We start from the raw sequence: 25,266 nt of genomic DNA, 5'->3' as shown, positions 1-25,266 counted from the left end.
TGGAACCATGGATCATGTTGACAGATTTCTGGGTCTTAAGGATCTCTTCTGAGCCTTCATTGATCTGATCATGCATCTGGCCTTCCTGATTAAAATCTGCCTGTGGCTAACTTCAGAATCCAGTCTTCAGAGCTTACCCTGTTCAGGATGCGATAGGTCTTTCCTTTCAGAGCAGAAACTTCATCAGTCCCTCACATCAACTCTGGGGTAAGCATGGTGTGAAGTCAAGGCCACATGTCTGCTGTACACCCTCATAATTAACCATACCCCTGCTTTGGCTAGGGCCTGTGTTTTTTCAAGTTAGATGCCAGTCTCGATGAAAGCTTTAGCATCAAAATGTCAAATTGTTGCTCTTTGTTGAAAACATGGGATTTTGTTGCTATCTCTGTTAATTCAGTACAAAAGAATATACAATTTGTTTGAGGAGCATGTAAAACATTAGCGTCCACAATATGAAATTCAAGAATTCTGCCATTATTTACATATACTCCAAGAGCCAAATGAAATCCTTCTTTAATTTCCAGCCATGCAAAATGCACTTTTATAAGTGTTTATTGAATACATATATGGTGTACTCAAGGCCCAGGTGCATTGTTTATGAACATGCTATTCCATTGAATCTCACAAGCCTCTCATCCAGATGTCTTTCACTGAGATTTGTACATTTTAGAAATGGGAATGTCAACATTATTCTTCTTAGAATAAGTGAAGGGACTCTGTGGGTGTGAGTTGTGGCTGGTTGCTAAGAATATCTAATCAGGTTGCATTGCTATAGCAACAGTGTTGCTAGGACTTTAAAGTTTCCTGCAATCAGTTGAAATTCATAAGTGAAAGACATTGTTTATCTCAGTGGCATCTTAAAGTGATCCTAGCTAGCATAAGGCAGGAATCCCATACTTTGGAAAGGAACTGATAACCACAATGAACTGCACTCTAGTTTGTGATTAGTTCAGAGCATGTAATCTATAGCACCAAGGTGGCAATTTGGCAGCCTGTTTTTCAAAATGTTTTTTATTTCACAGTCCCTACCTAGTCTAAGGTCATTTCCATCTGACTCTTCCAAGAGCTCACAAAATAGCCAGACCACTAATCATCACACACTGATTATTTGAAAGCAAAAGTATTAATACCATTTTATATTTCTGTTATACCATAGAACACTTGGAGACTCCAGAAAATTGTATTAGGGTTGGTATTTATCTCTTCTTCAAAATGAAAATACCCTTATTTTTCCAATTATAGTAGTATTTCATACTTATCTAAAATGCAGGCTGTTTAGAAATCATAAAGCAGATAGTTTAAAGTCTCTCAGAGTTAACTACTTTCAATATCTTTTTATAAACATTATATATATGTCTATAGTTGCTAAATAGATATAAAACATATATGTGTTTCCTTCCTGGTGTGTTTTTTTAAAAAAGTAACTTTACGTTATATTTTTAAACTGCTTTAAAACTGTCTTTATGTTTGCTCTAGTGTGGTTTTGAATACTGTTTTCCCTGAAATGTATACTCAAAATGTTGAAATGATCAGGGGTTAGTCTTAAAGCGGAAAGCCTTTATGTTTACTAAATATTTACTCTGCCTTATTCCATTTAAAATATTTAATTTAAGGATTTTATAAATCACCATCTTTTTTTTTTGATAGAGACAAGGTCTTGCTATGTTGCTCTGGGTGGTCTTGAACTCGCGGCCTCAAGCAATCCTCCTGCCTCAGCCTCCCAAAGTGTTGGAATTATGGGTGTGAGCCACTGTACCCAGCCTTATCATCTTAATAGAACTTAAAATTAGCATTTTTTTCTGCTTTTAGACACTAAACTTTTGAGTGAGGAAAAGAGATTGTGCAACTGTTTCATTCCAATCTTGTATGTGGAATTTGATTCAGTTTAAGGAATTAAAATAACTACATATTTTTAACAAGTTGAGCACTGCAGTTGGAGAGTTGGTTTTAGGTTAGCTGAATATGGGCTTGGATCAGGCATGAACTATAAGTAGCATTCCCTGTCTGTTGCATGTCATTTCATGCAGACCCCAAAATGAAATGAAAAAATAAAACAGAAAACCTTTGAAGATTCCACAGGAGGGCTGGGTAATCAAAAAGACTGAGCTGCTTGTGGACCTAAGAGATAAAAAGTAGCCAACATTTTTTTGAGAATTAAGGATGTGCTAGGTTCTGTTGTAAGACTTTCATTCTTAACTCACTTAAGCTTTATGATAGCCATATAAAGGTTCTATTGCTTATGACAACCCTATGGAGGTTCCATTATATTCCCACTCCACCGATAAGGACCCTGAGGCAGAGTGAAATTGATCACCTTGTCCAAGGTTGTATGACTAGTAAGCATCAGGGTCAAAATTCAAACCCGAAATCCGCCTCCAGAGCCCGCTGTTAAAACCACTATGCTTTGCTCTGAGGGATACTGGGTGGTTGGTGTGGTGGTTTAAGGACAAGACGAGAATAGACTTAACTCAGGGCCTTAAATAAATAGTAATGACAATTTTTTAATAGCGTAACTAGTTGAAATTTCAAAGGGTTTTGCCTTCCTGACCATATGTCCAGACTGTAACATCTACCTTGCAACCCTCTCTGCCCTGCTTAATGAATTTTCAAATGTTGAACAAACTATTGTTTCATATGTTCATGAGGCCATTCAAGATATAAGTATTAGTTTCTCTTTTTGCTACCTGCAGTTTTGTTGCCCTGAGTTCCACTTAATGAATAATGAAAAACATATGGATTGTTAGATGACATTAAAGCATGTTCCATTTTCCATGCAAACTACAATATGGTCTAGTGATTATTGTTCTATATAATTTAGAAAGGTAATTTCACAAAGGTAATTTAGAAATGTCATAAAAACCTTACAGACTTTGAATTCTCAATTGTGTATTTTTTTTGTCTTTTCATGTTTTTTACTTACATGAACTTTTGCTCATTTATTTCCTAGAGGGTTGAAGACAGTTCAGCATAATTTTAAGAGTCGTTGCTCAAGGTTTGATGACTGGCATCTAACACATTTGGGGAGACGAGCAAATGATTAATAGGAAGATAATGATGTGGTCTTTAAAAGTCAATACTGGCAAAACACACACACAAATTTTTCAGAAAAAAAAAAAGGATGATGTAGAAGCATTTGAGAGACTCAACAGAAAAAAAATTCCCCTTATATAGCTTTGTTTTTTCCCAAATTTCCTAGTAGACAGTAGGTTTCCTATCACTGGGGACAAAAAGACAGAGACAGAGGAGGCCTTAGAGAAATACAAATCTCATCTCATGGGTGAACAATAGAATCATCTGTGGACACTTTGCATGTTCAGAGATGCAAACTCTTTTAGGTTCTTCATCCACCATGTTTGTGCTCAGCAACTGGTGGCACATGCCCCAATGGTGACACCGACAGTTTGGTGAATGCAAAATTGTCATGTTGCTTTTGGCATCTACCCTTTCCAGTTTCAGAGCTCTGCTGCTTCTTGTCTGCTCCAGGGATGCTCTTTCCTCGGTCTCACATTCTTCAGTGACCTGCAACTGTGGCCCTGCGCAGGGCTAAAAAGCTGATGAAGGCATTAGCTGACCCTGTGATCCTCCCACCACTTCTTGTGACAAGACCCTTGACCTGTCTTCCCCAACATAGGGTTTGTCCTTCTTTAAAGCGCTGCCTTCAAGACGTAAAGGAATGAAACTATCCAATAGGATAATGGATCCAGGGCAGGAGTGCAGAAAGGAAGCTTGATTCTGGTTTTTGGAGACCACCTACACATGCTGCTGGAGGGGCTAGCTGTGGAGACTCTGGGGAGAGGTACCAAGGACAAGAAGGTGTGAAGAGGCTGTTTTGCTGCTACGGTCATCAACCATCCTACCTACACTAAGTTGGAGGGCTTGGGGACCACGTCTCCCTAGCCCAGCCTGTCCTCTCTCTCTAACAGGTGAAGGGGAATTATTATTATCATTCTATTCCATCCCATTCACTTCATTTCTAAGCAAGAACACCCTTAAAATGGGGCATACCACTTCTAAAAATTTTGTGGGCACCTACATCAATAAACAGTTCTTAATTTAACTTAAAGTATCTCAAGAGACTTTGTAGCTTATCTTTGACCTCTGTGTATGCTACTGGATTTTCTTCATGAGAGTTTATGTTTTATTTGGCTAAATATTAAAATGATCTCGTATTCCCTGAGTATATTATATAGCTTGATTTTCCCAAGCACACATTTCACTTTTAAGCAATGTCTTGGGTATGTGGAGACTCCCACCCAGCAACTTCTCTGTTTTGCGAACGTGATAGCGGATGCAAAAATTTTTTAAAAAATTGAAAAAAGGTGAAGGCCATAGTAGTCTTTGATGTTGTTTCTTTGAAGAGAAATTTCTGCAAGACCGAAGCCTCTATTTTGACCTATCATAAAGAAAGAAAAGCTAAACCAACATTGCAGAAACTAGAACCGTAATCCATTTTCTGCACACTAGATGATTTAGTCAACGACTCTCCTTTCATGAAGGATGCTGCAACTATAAATCTTTGAGAAACTCATATTATTTGGGTTCCGTCCAAACCTTGGATTTGCATCTTTCATTAGCATGCAGAGTTTTGTGTGGAGTTTTAATGTGCCGGTTGTTTCAAGTGCACTTGAAAATGGATTAGAAAAATTTGGCTGGTGAAGGTTGAATTTTAGCTGTAGCCTGCAATTTTTATGGAACTTCCTATTAACTAGACACTTGGAACTAATGGTTGTGTGATGCGATGAGATACATACCAATTGCTCTGAAAAGCTTTCTCTTCTCACCTTTATTTGAGTGTCAAATGACCCATCAGCTCTGATTCTCTGATACGGAAAACACTCATTTCTGAATAATTGGATGTGGGGTGGGCGTAAGAGGGAGGGGCTACCGAGGCACTTCTTACGTGGACTCCATGTGGCACAAAAAAGAAAAGCTCAAAGTAATATGTGCGGAAGCAATGGGAATTCATCACAATTCTCAGCTATATTTCCCTTGAAAATAACAAGATGAAACATTTAGAGCGTTCGATTTTTAAAGAGCTTTAGTTGTCAGTCAGTCTTGATGTCTGTGTGTTCAAGCTGACCAGTGTTCTGTAGCCTGAGGCAACCGGCTGAAATTAATGATATAAAACACAGGCAACTTGACAGGAAGTCATTTTACAAAGCTCGTGGTTGTGACTTGGAGAAAATTTGAAAATAAGTCTATCTTGAAATAGGGGGCATACTTTGAGAGATATTAGTCATTGATCATCAATCAAAACACCAGCTTACAATTAAAATGCATGGTTTTACTTTAGTAGCAAAATCTCTAAGGAACCATCTTGTTAAGAATCGACGTCATGGGAGTTGGTCATTCTCTTAGGAAAAAAACCTATGTGAATAGAAGAGAAATTAAATCCTTCTTTACTGTTTGACAGCTTACTATTTGACAGCTTGCCAGTTCAAAAATTTAGAGTCTAGATGTAAGGTCAGCATTCATTTGCACTTTTGTCAAACGTAGTTTGTAAGATGATTTTTCAGGGCCATAGCCAAGACCAACCCAAAGGAAAACTCTAAGAAAAACACCAATTCTAGCACTTGTGTGGTTTCCACTCCTATCATCTTACAAAGGCACAGGAACTTGAAGCATGGGGGAATGTTTGTCCATTGGTCCCTGACTGTTTCAACAACTGCATCCCTTCAGATCTTCCTAGAGGGCTAATTTGTGGGCGGTGCCCTTCTTTTCACTTCCAAATCCTTCAGGTACAAGTGAATAGTTGGCTTACTGCTTCTTCTGAAAGTTTGCTTGCTGATTCTTGCAATGGTATCAATTTCTTGTGTTAATTCTGCAATCCTCTGTGATCATCTGTAATATTATACACTTTTCATCTAAGTTGACAACTAAATCTCCTAAAATATGGGAACCCTCCCTAAATTAACAAGTTGAGGGGAACATCTATGTAACTTCCTTTTTCTTAAGCATTTATGATAGAATTTCAATGCTTTTTATTTAAGGTAGCAATTAAAGGGGTATGTACATTCTTACATTTAAAGATTTATGTATGTACAGATTCTGAGTATAAAAAGGCTAGTTAACAATCTATTGCCAATAGTTTTTTTTATTTTAAAATATCCCATTAAAATATTTTGTATTTCTCAATAGTATTTAATTAAAAGTTCTCACCAGTTCTCCATCACTACACATATGGTGTGAAATAGATACACAGGGAACTTGTTATTTTCTAACTACACATGTAAATAAAGTTGTGAGCACACCTTTCAGGGTGTGTAAAAGTCAGTTCTTCCAAGATAATTTCAGTTGAATGTTGTTATTTGCTCTTGTGTAGCCTTTGCTTATATGGGCAGAAATAAATCAGATAAAATAAAACAAACAAAATATTCTAGAAAAAAACATTTTACTTGTTTTTGATGATTGAGTAAATACAATTATTTTTGTTTGTATTTTTAAATTTTTTGGGAAGAAATTAAGAGGTAAATGATTTATGAATACAGATTAACAATCACTTTGAGTGTTAAAAAGCTGTCTGTACATGAGAAAATTATAATGGTATTTAACAAAATTTCAGTACCCTCAGAATCTGTTTTTGGCCCTTTATTATATTTTAGGGATAAAGTTCCCATTTTTTTCTGTTTGCTAGAAGAGTTAGATCACTCATTTAAAATCTAAAGTCAAATTATTTTTTATAATTAAAAAAATTTGGTAAAATAGTGTAAATATACCTGAATATATTTATGTTGGTGGGTTTTATTTCTAAACTAAATCGAGACGGAGGCATTTCCTATCATTTAATAAATATAGTGCAACTGTATAGATAAAGGACAAGATTCAAAGGTTGGATGTTGTTTATTGCATGCAAGACACATATGTTTTGTATGATTAAGAAGTGCTGGATGAGTGGTTAGGTAGGCTTTCGTGATTAGATTCATACCAGCTGTGCAGAAATTATTTTAAATGTTTAGTATTTAAAAAATTTACGTTTCCCATTTTCACTATTTTGTATTTTTTTGGTTAAATTTTTTGACCTCCTGAGGCAAAGAAGATCTTATACTTTTGCCTATAAAGCAGTTTAAATGATAGAATTTTTCTGATCAAAATTCTACCAAAACAAGAAAGGATTTTAATGAATTTAATTTTAAAATGGAGAGAATACTGTAACAGGACATTTAGAAGATAGAGGTACAAATTGGGGTATTATTTTGTGTTAGGGAAATAGAGAAAACAAATGATTTCTCTTTCTTTTTACTCTTTTTTTGCAGATACTAATTTATAAGGCAGGAGGCATAGCATTAATTAATAAATAATAATGGCATGGAGTGTGTTCATGGCTTCTTGCCTGGGACAGCTGCACAGCTGTTTCTGCTGAATTATTGGAATGTGAGAAAGAGTGATGTAAACCCTTCAAAAGCACAGAGAGTGAAGGGGATGTTTTTTTCTCTCTTAAATCTCAACAAAAAGCTTTGACACACAAAGAGGGAATGCAAAGTGGCCTATACCCTTTGAGGATAGCATTTCTTCCCCTTTGCGCACTTCAGTTATTCAGCTAGGTTCTTAGTGTGAGACACGTCACAGGTTTCTGGTAGCACAACAGTTTTCTGTTCTCCTCTGGATCACTCAGAACCAGAACTTCCTATCAATAACCTAGTGTGAACCGCTCCCTCTCCTCCCACTCCTGTCTCCCCAAGATCTCTGCAGGAGGAAGGGTGGAGAGCGAAGCCAAGTGGAGGGCAGCTTGGGCGTGGCTGCTGGGAGTGTAGCGGCCTTTAGGGACTCTGGAGCTGGAAGGACCTTGGTGCAAATCCCAGCTCTGCCTCTTTCTAACTCTGGACCCTTGGTCAAGTTATTAATACATACCATTTCTAGACCTCAGATTTTTTTTTTTTTTTTTTTGAGACAGAGTCTCACTTTGTTGCCCAGGCTAGAGTGCCGTGGCGTCAGCCTAGCTCACAGCAACCTCAAACTCCTGGGCTCAAGTGATCCTACTGCCTCAGCCTCCCGAGTAGCTGGGACTACAGGCATGCGCCACCATGCCCGGCTAATTTTTTCTATATATTTTTAGCTGTCCAATTAATTTCTTTCTATTTTTGGTAGAGACAGGGTCTCGCTCTTGCTCAGGCTGGTCTCGAACTCCTGAGCTCAAACAATCCGCCCGCCTCGGCCTCCCAGAGAGCTAGGATTACAGGCGTGAGCCACCGCGCCTGGCCTAGACCTCAGATTTTATCAATAGCATGAGGATAATAGGACCAATCTCATAGTGTCTTTAATAAGTGTTAATAAAAACATTCATGTAAAGCAAAGTGTCTGGTTCATGGTAAACACTGAATAAATGGTAGCTATTTTTATGTTTTATTATAAAAAGCATTTTGTCGTAAGTTTGGTATGCTGAAGGTAACATTTAGGGTAATGAATAATCTCTGTCTAAAAAATATACTAGAATGGAAGTCAAACCAGATTCTGGTCAGACCTTACTTAATACTTGCTGTATTTAGAAAAGTCATTTAATTTTTTCCAAATCTCAGTTTACTTATTTGAAAAATGGTAGTACGAATGGCTTGCGTTGATGGTCTGCTCGCCACAGGCCAGGTCCTGTGCTAAATGCCTGAGCTGCTTTAATTATAACTTCTTTGAGTAACAGGAACTATCAATCCTATCACATTTTTCAGAGGAAGAAACAAGTACAGAGAAGAATCTTATTCTATTTATTTTAAAAAGTACTTATTGAGCACCTATTATGTGTTGGGCACTTTTTCTTGGTGCTAGAGACGTAGCTGTGAATGACACAGACAAAAATCCCTGCTCTTAGAAGTCTATTTCCCAATAGGGCAGGAGAATGAATGAAATAAAATAAAAATGTATATTAGAGTGATAAAGGCTAAGAAGAAAAAGCAAAACAAAAAATAACGCAGTGAAGCATGTGGTAAGATTTGTAATTTGTCGGTTCTTGGTGCGCTCATGGCCAAAGAATGACCAGACGCGCCAAAGTTAGGCAAGCACGAAAATGAGGTTTATTGAGGAGAGAAAGAGAGGATTATAGGGCAAGAGCAAGATGTAGGTTTATAGAGTGGTACCTACGCCACAGATGATGACCGGACCCAGACTGGACCCATTGTCGCAGCAGGGCAGGCAACAGGAAGGGCAAAGAGACCCTGGCTACCGTCTGCATCTTATTTTATAGTGCCTGGAGGGGGCCCTCCCTCGTGGTCAGAGGTTACCATGGAACCACTTTGATTGGACAGTTAGGAGTCACATGACCTGAGCCTTAACTATGTGTGTGGGTTCTAGGTCACTTTCTGGACTCTATGGTACCTATGCGGCTTGGTCGGTGGGCTAGAGAGTCCTCTGCATTCTTTTGCAGTGGGCGCACCAAGTTCTGATTGGCAGATTCGTATGGTATTCCCTCCTCCCCCAGGTGTGGAGAATCAGGGTTGGGCAGGACCAAGATGGGGGCAACAGCACCCCATCTTTTGTCCCTAGGAGACCGGAGCCCCTTGCTATCTACCTAACAGTCTCACACAAAAAGGTGATGTTTTTTGAGCAAAAACCTAAGGGGATGGAGGGAGAAAGCATCCCAGGGAGAGGAAATGAGCAAGTATTTACATTTTAAAATATTACTCTATACTGCTAGTATAAACCTACCCACCCCACTGGGGCTCTTGAGATGACCCAATGAAATAATGTGAATCAACTTTGTCAACAAGAAAGCACTAGGTAGATAATAATTATTATTGATATTCAAAAGAGGAAGGGAACATTGTGGTACAATTTATTATCAGACAGGGTTCTATAAGGTTTTTTCTTCTGTTTTTCTGTCCTTTTGTTCCTTAAAACTGCATTTTCAAAAAATGTTCTAGTACAGAAAATGTGAATTTGCTCCCTAAAGCAAATCTCCTTAGAAAAGACACATGGCGCTGCCATTACACCTTGTGTTCCTCATCAATGAATTTCAATAGCTCCTTAGAAAGTTTCAGAATTGTTCTCTGCCTATAATGAGGACCAAACATATTTTATAAAACCATTCTTGATTTCTCACATAAAGACCATTTGGGATATCAGAAATTTTCTTATCCTCTTGCTGATAGTAACTTCAAATGACGCAGTGCTTTCAAAGTTTTTTTTTAATAGTCATTAATCAGTAAGTCACCCATATGATTTAGCCCAACCTGAATCAAAACTAGCACTGAAAACATTTGCGAATTGTGTTTAACAGCTTCATGGTTCTTTAATTATCCAGCTGAGACCAAATTCACCAGAGTGATTGCCCACTTATTCCAGTGATTGAATCCAATATATCTTCTCATTTTCCATTCTTGTTTGAAGGTGATGTAACTTTGAGTAAGACTTTTCCTGATATATTTACTGAAGTTTAGGAGTTTGAAAAACAAAGGGACTCATTAATGACAAACTTAATTAATTGAAAGAAGCTTTTCTCGTGGAGGTGCAAAACTGACAGGTTATGTGACCCGCAAGCTCTATGCCTTGCCTTAATTCTAACAGTGAGTGCTACTCTCAAGTAACAACTGATAACCCCAGGTAATGCCTCCTGCCTCATTCCTTTTATCATTTTTTTAAAAATAAACTTTAAATGTGTAAAATTTACACCACCTTTGAGGTGAAATATTTCCCTAACCCTGTAGGAAAAAATTATACAGGGAATTTGTGATGATGAGTTTTGAGTTGTGAAAACAGATTCATGGCAAAGTCAGGGAAGAAATCTAGACTGTGGATTACTAAGGAGCAGAGAGTAAATTCTTTATTTTTATTTACCCTTACTGGATTGGGTAAATTTCCTATTTTATGTGAGTTTCTTTCAAATGTCAAGAACCTTATTTATCTTGGAAAATAATTTTGCTATTGTATTGGTGTAAATGTGTGATACTTTTCATTGCTCATTATAAAAGTCATGGCCAAGGCTTCTGTCACAAAAGATGGGTTAACAAGAGAAAAGCATAACAAATTTATTTAATCAAAGTTTGATTGACACAGGAACCTTCACAAACCCAAAGACCCAGGGAAACTGTCTATTTTTATGCATAGGTTCGATGGAAAATGGATGGCCACGTAGAAATATGATGGAACAAAGGGTATGATCTAGTGGTAGTAGGCTGGGGGAGGGGCCCAGCAAGGCCTGTCTGTGCAGATTCTTCTTGGCCCTTCTGTGTGGCATTCCTTCCTCCTGGCTTTGGGGCAGGACCCCTTTCTGGTAGGATGGTCTTCAAGGGAGAAGGGAAAAGGAAGAGAGTGGCCTTTCTGGGTTTTATGGCTTGCTTTGAGGGAAGGAGTTCAAATTTCTATGATCTGCCTTTGGGGAGAGGAATTCTGGTTTCTATGAATTGCTTCTGGGGAAGAAAAGAGCAGAAGACACGTGGACAGGGGAAGGTCAGAAAGGCCTTGCTTCAGAGGCCTTTTAAATCTCCTTTAGTTCAAAGTATTCCACATGCCAAGGAGCTACACTTTGGGGTATTGTGTTCTGAGCCCCAACACTATCTTTATAAGGAGATGATTTTCTGAAATGTTTGCAAGTATTTGCAATTTATTGAAAAAGATATTTTGGTATGTACTTATGGAAACCTCTGTACTTCCCTGTGTGTTTGCTTGTTAAATTTGTGTTACATATAAATAAATGTTAGGTGATTGGAGCCATAGCTTTTGAGGAGCTTGGACTCTAAAGGGAAAGAAAAGACACTTAGATAAAATTACTTTAAGAATTAACTATGTTTTAAAATATTGACTATAACAATAGTAATGCTTAAACAACACAGGGCTAAGCTTCCCACCTTGGATGGCTTTCTTTATCTCTCCCATTTCCCTCTTTTTTTTTAAACCTTCAGAGCTTCTAAATGTTTCCCTTGTCTGGATAATTTTATATTGATATATAACTCTTTTTTTTTTGAGACAGAGTCTCGTTCTGTCACCCCAGGTAGAGTGCAGTGGCGTTATCACAGCTCACTGCAACCTCAAACTCCTGGGCTCAAGTGATCCTCCTGCCTCAGCCTCCCTAGTAGCTGGGACTACAGGTGTGCACCACGACGCCCAGCTGATTTTTCTGTTTTTAGTAGAGATGGGGTCTTGCTCTTGCTCAGGCTAGTCTTGAACCCCTGAGCTCAAGGGATCCTCCTGCCTCGGCCTCTCAGAGTGCTAGGATGACAGGTGGGAGCCACCACACCTGGCCAATATATAACTCTTGACATAAAAATTTTGGAATTCTTTGGTGATCAGGGTGTCCAGCAAGGTTGCTTCTACAAAAAAAAAGTGTGTGTGTGTGTGTCCCTATCTAGGAAAAGAAAATAGGACAAATTATCAGTTTGTCCAAATAGTGTTGCTGATTGTATGTATTTGACAATACAAATAAACTGAAAGATCAATATTTTTTGGCAAATTCAAAAATACAGTTTCTATCATTTACGAAATGCATGTTTTATGAGATTGCAAACTGAGAAAAAGTATTATTTGTATTAAAATCTATTCTGGTTTTCACCCTTAAATTGGACATTTCTTATCCATATTATACTTGATGTTCAATTCTGAGATAATAGCATTTTCCAGCTGGAAGGGACTCTAGTTCATACCCTTCTCTTTTCACAGTGAGGACTAAAAATGGTTCAGAGATTTATCCAGCACCTCGTTCTTGGGGGTCAAGAGTCCTAGTCACATCCTGCAGGCACTTGACCATTGCTTGCCACAAGGCGCTGAGTATACGTGGAATTTTAGGGTATATTTCATTCACTTAGAGCTAAACATAATAGAGAAATTTAAAAACTAAAAATATAATTGCTACCTCTTCTATGAATCTAGCTGACGCTCTAATTCACTTAACCTTGAGGAAATTAAAGGAGTGGATTTGGTGTCATAAGAGTCATGTACTATTATTAGCAGAGACTCCATATCACTTTTCAGTGACGCGGTGATGCAATGATGAATCCTGAAAAATTAGCCAAATTCCCATCATTGTGGTTTCCATGCTGATGGCAGGAGTGCTGCTGATTTTCGAGAGGTTGGCATAATCAATACAATGAAGCTACAGCAAAAGGAAAGATTTGTCTTTGCATTCCCTATGCTATTCTGTTTTACTTTTACTTAAAAACTATCAACATGCTAGATACCCTCAGATAGACACAGGTGGGGTAGCCTGTTGGTGAGCATTAGAATACTACTATAGATTTCCTTTCCCTCATTAAAAATTTTCTCTCTCTAGCTATTTAGTTTGCCAATTTGCCTCATAGAGAAAAAACTTTGAAAAGGACACAAAAATGTTCCTTGATCTACAAAAACAAGCACATGAAACACTAAAGGAAAAAAAAAATCCAAGGCCCTCAAGGGAGTACTCCTCATAACAAACTGTTCTTGCCAGAAGTTTTGTAACTAAGCAATAGTCAACACAGTCTGTGGCCAGCAGGATAATTGTGAAGTACTTGAGGATAGATCATTCCCTTGTGTGTGTGTGAGCTGCAGAGCTTGTTTCTTAAAGGCTCCCAGGACATTATGCAAATTTAAATACACCTCCACTTCCCACTTAGAGTATGCAATGAATGCCATTGTATTATTTGAGGCCAGAGATAGTACAATTTTGGTTATTGGTTCTAGATATTTATAAGTTACAAAATTTCAGGCCCTGTGATAGTAGTGGAAAGTATAAAGAATGTTTTATTTAAAATATTAAAGATTTACCTTCTCCATCACACATTTTCTTTAAGGTTTTAAACTAAAAGAAGTCTATCTTTACATTTTATAATTATCTATTTGTGTGAATTTTAAAATATTATATTTAATGTTATTTTGGTATTTCTTATTTTGTTGATTTATTACTCTTGGAATTTTGTTTTGGACTATAATACAAAAGCTAAAATTCGGACAGTGATCATCTTTTTTCCTTAATTCTTACTTGAACAATCCTTATACAACGTAATGCTCAATAAATACTCCTCTAATTCTTCATATTTTTCTTTTCTGCCCACTTGCTCCAACTTACCTTAAACATAACAGCAAGGATCGATGCGTAGATGGCACACTAACCATGTTGCTTTTTTTTTTTAAACAAGACAACATGTACAAAGTGGCTACCTTCATAAACTGTGCTCCTCCTCACCCTACACAACACACACCATAATGTAAGACTCGTGACAGAGGCAGAAGAGATGTATAATACATGTGGACTTTAGGAGTCTCCACGGATGTTGTATGTACCACTTCACTTATACTCCTCCCACCCACACATTTATTTCCTGATGAGCCCATTTCCACCCATATTCTTTATGTCATCCAAACAAATGTACATTTCTCTTTCCTTTGTGCCTTATGGATGGTCTCCAAACTCTCACCCATAATGTTTCTTCTATTCAGAACCTTGCTAAAAATTAATCTCTGTGACACTTTCTAAGGCTTCTCTTTAATCATGACTTTAATCCTTCAAAATGAATGCAACTATCTCCTGATGCAGTCATAATCAGCTTTGTACATTATGTTTTTTGGCTTCTTGTGAGTGGCTAATGAGAACTTCTCTCTTTTTCTCTGTGGAATTTATAAATATTAATTGCTAAGGAGATCCAAGGGTTGATGGAAGGGGTTTCTCTCTGAGATCAGGAACAGTTTTGTGAAAAAGTTTTGAGAGGTGTGGAGGTATGGGTGGTATAACTAATGTGAAGGCGTGGGTGGTATACCTGATAGCTATGTAATTTTCAGTAGGGAGAAATGACATATAGGTGAATTTATGTAGATTATTTCCTCATTATGTGTGTGAATTTTCTGATTTATAAAATTTAAAACAGAAATAGGCAGGTTAAGTAAATAAATGAAGCTGTTTGAGTATAAAAGGAATTGCTTGGTTTCTTGGTCATTTTGCACTTTGATATTTGATAGACACAGGGTAAAAAATAAATTTCTTTTCCCTTTTAACTCTGCTATAAGAAAAATAAGACAAAACAAACAAACAAAAAAACACAACGCAACTGCCATGATAAATGGCTACTGATACTTGGGACCTGATACGTATAAAGCAAATTCCCTGTATAAGGGGACCCTGGCAGTTTCTCTCTACCTGTCATTGCCGTGTAGGAATGTGAGCACAATGTTGCCAGATGAGTTTTCAAAAGAAGTAAGAAGTCAACATTTTGATGTGAAATTTCCTGTCTTCCTCCACCCCTAAAGAATGGATAATTGAATTTCTCTCTCTTTTTTTTTAATTTCAAAATATTAAGGGGTACAAATGTTTTAGGTTACATGAATCACTTTTGACTCTGACTTTTTAATGTGAGTTCTAACAAAAACAAAACCATAACTATCTGGGCCAAACTAGACACAATGAGGCCATATCCAACCCAATGCCATGATGTATGTCCTAAAGACTAGATCACCCCTAAGATCCCTTCCTGCACCCAAGAGCTATGATTTTAAGTTCTTTGATAGCAGGAACTGTGTCTACTCTTTCCTCTTTAACTATATCAACAAAACATTGTTACTGTGGATCAAGAACTGATCATCGGATATTTTTATCACGTTAAAACTTTCATTGGATTGAATTTTTGTAGGAACATTTGACCTACAGAGATATATTCAGTGGACAGAGAGCAATGGTAATTCTGAGAGCATCTATTTATGAGAAAAGGCCCGGCTGGCCTGGAGGAGCTGAGCAGAGACGCAGCCAGGACTTAATTAGAAAGCAAGAGACTACTATTATGGCGGGGAAGCCCAAGCTGCACTACTATGATGGACGGGGCAGAATGGAGGCCATCCGGTGGCTCTTGGCTGCAGCTGGAGTAGAGTTCAAAGAGATACTTTTAGAATCAGCAGAAGATTTGGATAAGTTAAGAAATGATGGGCGTCTGATGTTCTAGCAAGTTCCAATGGTCGAGATTGATGGGATGGAGCTGGTGCAGACAACAGCCATCCTCAACTACATCGCCAGCAAGTACAGCCTCTACGGGAAGGACTTAAAGGAGAGAGCCCTGATCAACATGTATGAGGAAGGCATGGCGGATTTGAACGAAATCATCATTATGCTGTTCACACATCCACCTGAGGAGCAAGTCGCCCAGCTTGCCTTGCTCAAAGAGAAAACAACCAATCGCTATTTCCCGGCCTTCGAAAAAATGTTAAAGAGCCACGGACAAGACTACCTTGTTGGCAACAGGGCTGACATTCACCTGGTTGAACTTATCTACAACGTGGAGGAGTTTGACCCCAGCCTCACCGCCAACTTCCCTCTGCTGAAGGCCCTGCAAACCAGAATCAGCAACCTTCCCACTGTGAAGAAGTTTCTGCAGCCTGGCAGCCAGAGGAAGCCTCATGAAGATATGAAATCAATGAAGGAAACCATGAAGATTTTTAGGGTTTAGTAAAGCAGGCATGGAAACAAAGCACAGCCTAGATCCATCTGCTAACATTTTACAAGAATAATCTGCTTGCCTAATGCTGACGGTGGCTACTGTGAAGCTACTAAACTTTTCAGATTATGTACTAATGGAAAAAAGAAAAAAAACTCCTTTGACCAGTTAAAATTCATTCTTTTTCGTTAGCATCTGATATGGAATCAGAATTCCAGTGTGTCCCTGACCTGCCTCTTTTTCGAATTAAAAACTTAGTACAAAAGGAAAAAAAAAAAAAAAAAGAAAAGGCGCAATTGCTAAACTGTGGAACATAGTCAAATCTGGTTAGAAAAGATTTAATCGCGTGCAAAGAAAATCGACAGAAATAGCTGGAGAAGATGGGATCCTATCTGGAAGTGCAGGATGACAAGGAATCAGGGAGAAGGGAGTTATTCATAGTGGTAGACTCTGCTGACTGGCTTTTTGAAGGAAAGAAATAAAATGATTAGTGCAGGGAAGAAGCAGTTTTGTTTGGCTGAGAGGAGGTTATTGGAAACTTTTGAAAGGGTGGCTCTTCCCAATAGTTGGGATGGAAGCCAGATTGGAGAAGGTTAAAGGAGTTATAGGTGAGAAATTGGAAGTTCCAGTGGTATGCCACTTTTCCGAGAGTTTGGATACAAAGACAAAAGGGATAGGGTGAGAGTGGAGAAGTCTCTGTTCAGTGAAGACGGAGTGTTGGATATGGGGAACACCTTTGCCTGCTTGAAGTGGGATGCTGGTATATCCTCTTCATTGTCACTGGTACCTTGGAAAGTGACTCTCTCCTTGACTTGCATATATGGTGACATATATTTGAACCCCTCTATGGTGTAAATGGTTGAAACATAAAATTTTCCAACAGTTTCTGGGTGGGATGATTAATAAGGTTATGACTCATTTGTGAATATTCAGAAGTTCAGTACCATGGCTAACTCACAGGTCATGGAAGATACACTGTCCTTCCTGTGTTTCAAAGTCACTCTTGTTTGTGTCTCCAGATCCCTGAAACTAATCCTTAATGGTGGGTTGTACTGCAAGTGATACTACTGTGGGGCCAGTCTGAGCCAAGAGTAGTCTGTAGTTAATTTTGCTGATTGTGCAGAAGCTGATCTCTGTTTGCATGCAGTCTTCCCACTGAACTCACTGTCTGTCTTCCTGCGGCCACCATTACCGGGGGCTGACCCTCGTACTCCTGGCCCTGAGACTCCAGCATTATATCAGATTGCCAAGAGCTAAGGAAGCCCGCATGTCCCCAGGTGTCTTGCAACCATTTCCTTTATCCTTATAGAATGTTAACGACACATTTCCACATTCACAAATTTTTAAATTCCTGTTAGCTTATTGTTTGTGGAAAATTAACCATACATTTTCATTGGGAGGTATATAGAAAATAAATAGAAATACAAATCTTCTATCTTTTTGTTGAAATTCCCTAAAAAAGCAGAGAAATATAGCCCATATAGAGGAAAGAGACTAATGGATTTATTTGGAAATGGTAAACTTTGAATGAAGTAATTGATTGATTTGTTTACAATACGCCATCCTGTTGTTATGTAATGTGGTGGCATAATTTTGTTGATGTTAAAAATAGCAAAGATACAATGGTGTAAAATGTGTATTCCCCCGACTTGTCCATTTATTTATGTCAAATATTATTTTATTCTGGTAAAGCTATTAAAATAGGTGACTGATGGTTATCCATCCAACAAGCATTTATTTAGCACCTATTGTGGATTCTACCTTAGTGGTAGACAGTTTGCACATGTTTGCTTGTGTCCGGCAGGGACATGGCCCATCAGGCAATTGCAATAGAGTGAGCGGCGTGCCCTGACAGGGGAATACAAAATACTGTGAGAGCACAGTGCACAAGCAGCTGACCCAACGGGACCTTTGGGATCAGACCTGAAGGAGAACTAGGGGGTAGCCAAACAAAGAAGTGGTTCTGGACAGAGGGAAAAGCAGGTGAAACTGTCCAGAGATCAGTCAGTACACAAAAAGTTAGAAAAATGGAGGGAACATTTGTTAGCTCTTATTCATGCAACAAACATATACATTAAGCACCTACTTTGTGCCATGCACTGTGCTAGGTAGGCAGTGGGAGTCACAAAAGGCAGAAGTGACTGTTTTATGATGTTTACTATGTAGTCAGAGGACTGCAGGACAGTATGTAAGTACTGGAATAGAGACATGTTCAAAGGACGCAGTAGAACAAGGAAGGAATAACCAATTGTGTTCAGAGGGATGAAGGAAGGGTCTCTACTTGCAATAACCCAAGTATAAGGGGTCCTTTTATTATGTTTTTGTTTAGGAGATTAATTCCGGATTCAGCCTTGTCCTACTAAGGTAACATGTTTGCTCTGAAGCAGGTTTCAGGATAAGAAACCCAGAATAAATGAGAAGAGTGGTGCAAATAGAGTGTCTATCCATTTTATTTTGGGCAAAGGAAAATGTGTTCTGTTTCCATGATAAAGAAAAATGATTCACTAACTCACAGGTTGCAGGAAATATACCTCAAGGATCATCTACTTTCATTACATTTTCCTTTGTGTGAACTCAATGTAGATAGTCTCCTCCGGTAAGGGATTGAAGTACTCGGCCAGCTTGATCACTGTGTATTAATAAAAATTAATATCTTAGAATGACATGTTCCTATGTATCTGTTAGTGCAACTCAGCTTCTAATGACCTGATCGTATCTGGTATCAACACAATGTAGCGGGTTTAGAATAGTAAAATAAAAACCTGGATTCAGAATAGTTGGAAAAACTCCAGGCACTTTTAACACATACATAAATGTGGATTATATATTACTTGTCATTAATTCTTAGAAAGATAATATTTTACGAAAGCAAAATTATTCTAAAGCTAAGGCTCTTATGGCATGGGAATTTGGGTATTTAAAAAAGACACCTGTAAATGAATGTGGCAGAAGTTTTTGCAAAAGAAAGACTTTAAGGACCTAAGAGACCATAGTGATCAGTGGGGTCTGAGGCTCTCTGAGACCCGGTGAGTTGAAGTGACCCGCTCAGAATTACACACCCACACCCATAGTAGAGTCTCTTTTTCTCTGCACTTCCATGCCTCAGAATGACTTCCTTATTTTGACAGTCGTAAAAAAAAAAACCATTCTCCAGAATGCCCTGGTAGATTAAAGAGGTAAAGAGATGTCTGTTGACCTGCTCTTAAATTGTAAGTGAGAGTAATAATAAAATATGTATACCTGTCATTTGATTAACATCTGCACAATTTTCCCTGGTTTTCTCATTGTCCTATTTGAAACTGTAATGTATAATCTAGTTTCCTTTTTTATTTACCTGCTAATAAGAGACAGTTTTCCACATGAAAAGTAATAATTATATTTATTATCTAGAATAAAAATGCAAATTAAAAAATAATATCCAGTGTGCTATGTGAATTATAAATGCCACCAAAAGGCAATGGAATGATAGTGTTTGAAAAGGTAATACTGAAAATGAAGCATGTGTTTCATCTGTAGAACTAAAATAAAATCAGAAGGGAGTGTACTCTTTATATAATGGTAAAAAAAATCAGATTATGTATCAGGGAGGACTTCACCATCTAGAGAATGAAAAGTCTTATATTTGGATCAGTTGATATTTTTCTAAGCAAAGTAGTCATGTCTAGCTTTGCTGAACTGTTTAAAGAGGAGAAAGCTTGAAGCAAGAACTTATATAATTCTCCATGGCTCAATTCCCTACTTATGGGATTTCAAGCAATTGGACTGGGTTTGGGGTCACCTGACTAGCAATCTAGAATATGTCCATCAGATTTGTACTTGATGCTCAAATTAGGCAAGACCTCAAAGGATGGAAACAAAATTAAAGTAATTTTAAAAACAGAGAATAAAAATTCTATACAGAGAAGTATGATGTCTTTTGTAATGTAAATACAGGATTGGACTCAGCGCAAGAAATTAAGGAAAAGAATAAGAAAAAAATCTGTTACAAGCTGAATATGAGTCAGTAATTCACTGCCATTGTTTGAAAAATGTCTGCATCATGCTGACTGTGGTTTTTTATTATTTCTGTGTTTGTATTTCAATGTTTTATGAATGGCCAGTGCATTTTAAAAAACTAAAAGGTAAAACTGGTGAGTGTTAAAAAGGAATCCGAATGACAGAAAAGAAAGAAAAAGAAGGCCATGTATGAATACAGATTCAAGAAATTAGGATTGTTCAAGCTAGAAAATTAAAAAAAAGAAAAGGGATGAGCCGAATAGTGACTTGTATAGATACTTTTAAGTGTAGGAAGGAATTTTTTAATGAGGGGATGCTGATCATTTCCTTTTTATATTGAGATGGAAGAAAAATGAGTTTGGTGAGAGAAAAAGACATTTTGGTGGCTTATTCAGGGTGACACATATTAGAAGAGACAAAGAGAATAGTAAAATTACCATCTTGGAAAGCTTGACTAAGATAATGAATGGTAATTTTTCTTAAGATTTAAGATTTTTACTTGCTTAAAAAATACTTAATAGATGACTTGAATTATCTGCCAGCTCTGTGACTGTAATCTGAAGTTTGCCAAGAAGTCTTTGAAATATATTATAAATTTTAATTTAAAATAAATGGAAGAGCTATATGACATTAGTATCTATGAGATTCCTACAGAGTTGCATTAGAAAAAATTTAATTTTATAATAATTTATCAATTTGTGCAAAATATCTCATTATTTCTTTTCTTTTTTTTTTTTTTTGGAGATATTCATCTTTCTCTGAACCATCCATTCATCTTGCCTTGGATTTATTTACTTAAGGGAAGAGAGATACCTTGGGGACTGTTGCAGAATAATGGGCAGATGGGCTGATTTCTTGCTTATTAGTAAGCTGAAGCGATTTGACTTTAAACTTCTTCCTAAGGGACAGGAGCCGCTTAAAATGAGGTTTACTTAATCATGGAAATATAATTAAACATAAAGATATTATTTCCTCTCTCTCCCTCCTACCTTGTTTCTATTTTTTGGCATTCTTATTTGACTTGATGACTTAGTGTTATCACTGATGAATCCTTAAGTAGACCAGTGGTTTGTTCTTTTGTTCTTTTGTTATCAGGATGGGGCAGATGTAACTGCAGGGTTCAGCAGGAGGTAGCTAGAAGAAGCCTCTCATTAAGGAAGAATTGGGAAATCCCATCTGAATACCCCTCCTCCTCTTACTTAGTAAATGGAGAACACGTGATGAATAAAACAGTGAGATTCTTAATATCCAATGCAAGGGTATGCAAAAACTGCAGTAAACCCTGCTTGTGCTTTTCTTCTTTCTTTCCTTCTTTTTCTTCTCTAAAACAAAACACTTGCATTCACTCAAGTTAAGCATAGACTGATTTGAGATAACCACAATTAGATGTAATTACCGTGTGGTCAAGTTGTAGCTTAACTCTCCTCTGTGAGCCAATAGAGTACTTTGAAAATAAAGAGCTTCTCAAACCAAAGCATCCCAAAAGGCTATGGCAGGAATGTTAATGCTGTCACAGACGAATCAAAGCATTTTTTTTGACTCTAATTAACAGTTCTATTTACTGTGCTACTCTAAGGCTACACATACTATTTGAAAAATAAATGCAACTTAAATCATAAGTCTGTGCTTTTTGGAGGAAGAAAAACATATAGAATGTTTTGAATTAATTTCTTCTTTTTTCTGATTTTTGAATCGGTTTCTACATATAGAAAACCTATTATTCGATGGATTGGTCCCAGACCTGGGGCAGAAACTGTGTGGAGGGTCAAAGACATGGATTAAATACAAGGAATGTGAGACAGTGGGTGTGGGAGGGTTTGCCTTGGTTAGTACTCAACCTCTCTGAGCCTTAGTCCCTTCCTGTGTAAAATGGGAGAACCGAGAACAACTTTCTCATAGAGGATCACGGTGTGGACGAAGCACAATAATCTTGGTAGTCACCTCGTGGATGTCAAGGACTGTCGTACCAGTCTGCCTTCTTTCACTGCGGAATTAAACTCCATTTTACCAGTGGAGCCTAGGAGAGGTTCCAGGGTAATGAGATACCAATCCTGTTTGTCTCTGAATCCTTTTTCCAATGTTAGCTATTCTTCATTCTCACCTTCACCCTTTTAATTGTTATGAAGAAGGAATTTCATGCTGACAGTATGGACCCTGAAATTTCCCAGTCTGGTACTGTTGATGTTGGGCTCCGGAAATAGAGTCTCGAGGGATATCTGTGTGGCCCCCAAATCTTCTGCTTAGCAGTGAGTCCAGCTGTAACGTGGCTATGCGTATTGCTGAAAGGCAGCTGCTTCTGTTTTCCAACGTCAGTGATACCGGTGAAAGACTTAAGAATCAGTTTAGAGAAAAGGAAAGTACTCTCTAACAATTAAAAGAGTCTTATTTGTTGTATATTATCTAAAGAGATAGCCACCCTGTAGTGTTTTTCTTCTGATAGGATCATGTTCCTGGGCTGAATTAGAATATTTGCATACTTGTTTTCTGAAAACATCTGCTGTCAGCTTGCAGATGAAACATTCTTCTACCCAGGAAAGCATAGAATTTTTCAAGTGGAATCAAATTTTGGAGTGAGCAATAGAAGATTTCAGTTGATATTCACTTACTATAAAACAGCTTCCATCAGGAAAAGCATGTGTACCCATGTGGAATTGTTGCTGCCCAACCAGCTTCATTTGCCCGCTGCCCAAGAGGAAGCCAATGCACTGAGACAGCAGGATTTGCAGAAGAGAAAGAGTTTAATCTGCATGGCGCTAAGCAGGGAGATGGGAGAAATTTCTCAAATCTGCCTCCCAGAGAATTTGGGACACAGGGTTTTTAAAGACAGTTTGGCGTAGGCAATTGAGTCTGCTAATTGGCTGGGTTCACGGTGGGACCATAGGGTTGTAGAAATTGTCTTCTTTGCTGACCAGGTTCTTGGGTGAGGGTCCCAAGACCAGTTGAGTCAGTTCCTTGGTTGAGCCACTAGTCTGGGTGGTCAGCTGTTCCATTGGGATGCGGGACCTGGAAGATATCTCAGAAACTACACCTAGGTTTCAAAAAGTGATGTTGTCTATGGAGAAAGCTAAGAACCTTTATGACCACCAGCTATGAGTCTCCAGAGTGGCAATTATAGAGAAGCAAACAAGGGGACAGTGGCTAGTTATTATTATTATTTTTAGCTAGGCCCTTAAGGAACTTGATTAATAGGACCACCATGTAGCCACCAGTGTCACACAGGATAACATCCCAATCTGATATTACATTAGGTAAGAATGGCTGAGTGTATGCCAGGATTACAACCTTAGAAATCATAGCTATAGTTTAATCTTCTTATTTTAGAAATAAAGACACTGAGATTCAGGTAAAATGACTTGCCCATGATGTAATGTAGTTAGCGGTCAGTCCAGGAATGGGATTCTCACATCCTGACTACTTCACCAGCAGAGCAGATACAAAAACTCAAAGTCTGTAATGGTGTGATAGGGAGAAAGAGCTCTCTAGGGAATTAAATCTAAGAAACATGGAGAGATACTTAACACAAAACTTCTCACTTCCACGTCAAATGCGAAGTTAGTGACATTATTCTACACCTAGATATATTTCTGGAGAAGAGAGATTTCTTTCTTTTATAATAGTTACTGACAAGTGGAGAAAGAAGTTTATGTATACAATGTCGGTTTGGTCAGATGGAGGTTGTCACCTTCCTTACTGCCCTCATCCAACATTATCAAGAATCCCATCCAGGTGTGCAACTCTTCATGATAAAAAGCAAATGAAGTGGACATTTTCCATTTGTTCCAGGCGCACAGGTTCTGAGACAGAGAGCAGTGTAAGAAGAATCTGACTGCCCATTTGTTACTGGCACACGACAACCTCCAGCAGTCACCTGGCTGTCTGAATTATAGTGAGGTAGAGTTTTCTTAACCATTTTGAACAACGTGCCTTGTCTTTCTGGCTGAACCTGCACTGCCGGCCAGGACTCCAGACCTAGTGGACGGGCCTGGTGCGGGGCACCCATCTCTTTCCTTGATTGCTCTATCTTTCTGTGAACACTCTGCCATGCCTAAGTAGCCAACAGGATGGAATGAGTAATTTGCTGAGAATTGCCTTAAACATCAAGAAGCAGCAGCTCTGACTCCCAAAGACGATGTGAGTTAAATGTTGGAATAGAAAAATCTTGAAGATGGGGTAAATTTAAGGATGAAAATTATACCAAGAGGAGAAATGAAGATAAATTTTTACTGTGTCACATCTGTTCCTTAGATTGGTCAATAAGTGTAATTGCTGTTTGTATTTTTGTTTAGCTTATAACCAGATGGAGTTTTCCAATTAATAGTAACTGAGTAATCTTGATTTATCTGTAATCTATTCAATTGGTCAACTCCCTCCTGCCCGCCCCCGCCTCATTGTCTGCTCTGTGATCAGCATTACCAGAAAGAAACTATTGATGAGAAAAGACTGCAGCCAATATAAAGAAACTTCCTGGGGTGCTTTTAACCTTCCTAGGTTAACATGAAAATGGGAACAGAGAGTTCTGATGAGAGGAGAGTACCATTTTATGCATGTCCTTGAGGGCAAGAATCATCTCTTAATTATCTTTGTATCTCTAGAATGGAGAGAAGAATCTGGCACTTAACAGGTACACAATAGAGTTTGCTAAGGGAATATTGACAATCTTTCTGGGCAAATGTACAAAATAAGTAAATTACTTGATTCTTTTCCACCTAATGACATCTTCACTTTTCCCCACATGCCCGCTTCGGCTACCATGATGGGAAGTGTGTTTTGGCATCTCTACTAGACTATAAAATTCATTTTCCTATTGCTGGAGGTTGTCATATGCTAGTTAACAAATGGGCAATAAAATGTTTAAAATAACAGTATAGATATCATTGAAAACTGTTTGGAGGTACAGAGGTTTTTGTGGGCTATCCAGGAACTCATCAAATTGTATATAACATAATTCCTCAGACCAATG

General features: G+C 38.0%; 1 pseudogene; it reads left to right on the top strand.

Moving 5' to 3' along the window:
• Positions 1 to 15,603: 15,603 nt before the first annotated feature.
• On the top strand, positions 15,604 to 16,322 carry LOC105818972 (annotated as a pseudogene).
• Positions 16,323 to 25,266: the final 8,944 nt, after the last annotated feature.

This window comes from Propithecus coquereli, unplaced genomic scaffold, assembly GCF_000956105.1.
Source record: "Propithecus coquereli isolate 6110/MARCELLA unplaced genomic scaffold, Pcoq_1.0 Scaffold46, whole genome shotgun sequence".
Taxonomy (NCBI): Eukaryota; Metazoa; Chordata; class Mammalia; order Primates; family Indriidae; genus Propithecus; species Propithecus coquereli.
The sequence above is the reverse complement of the archived record's forward strand: the minus strand, read 5'-3'. Positions and strand labels throughout refer to the sequence as shown.